We start from the raw sequence: 866 nt of genomic DNA, 5'->3' as shown, positions 1-866 counted from the left end.
AAAAAAAAAAAAAAAAAAAAAAAAAAAAAAAAAGAGATAAAAATATGCGAACGATAATTTTTTATAAACTTTTACGACATAAGGTTAGTAATATTGTTGTATCATAGCTACTGTTTTGTTACCATACCAATAAAGATATTTTTCTAAGAATTATTTTGTGTTGAATGGAATGGATTGTGCAGGTCAGTGTATGAAGCGTCCGTACGTATAGATAGATCTTGTTATCAATTACTTGTCAATTGACGCTTTGGGAATGCAAATTATCCGTGTATTATTGTTAAATACAGCGTGTGAAATAAAACATCAAGTAGAAAATATATTCATTGCACAGTGAATTTTAGACTAATGATTAATGATTTATGATAATCCAGCATCTCTCTTAATTATCGTTAAAATATACAATAGTTAAAAGGAATGTGAAATTCTCATTAATTGGTAACGACATTTTTTTATCGTTTTTTTTTTTCTTTTTTCTTTTTTCTTTCTCCCCCCCCCCCCCATGAAAAACATAAATGCTCCAAGGTTTTGAGTAAACTGAATAAATTAAATAAATTTTTTCTATTGTAACAAACACATACCCTTACATTTCAACATGCTTGTTTTCAACATGATTGACGGATATTATTGTGATAATTGAATTGAATTTAATTTAAATAGTTTGTATATATTTTTATCAGAGATACGTTCGCAAACGATTGGCCATACGATGAATAGTAACAGCACATGGATTTATTACAAGAAGTATTGAAAATATTTAAATAATGTCAAATAAACTTTTGATAAGTTATCGAAATATCAAATATATATTAAAATGCTCTGCTTTTCATCAGTTAAGCCCTATTCGTATTGCTGTATTACTGATTTAC

This window comes from Ceratosolen solmsi, unplaced genomic scaffold (genome assembly GCF_000503995.2).
Source record: "Ceratosolen solmsi marchali unplaced genomic scaffold, CerSol_1.0 scaffold1, whole genome shotgun sequence".
NCBI classification, from domain to species: Eukaryota; Metazoa; Arthropoda; class Insecta; order Hymenoptera; family Agaonidae; genus Ceratosolen; species Ceratosolen solmsi.
The sequence above is the reverse complement of the archived record's forward strand: the minus strand, read 5'-3'. Positions refer to the sequence as shown.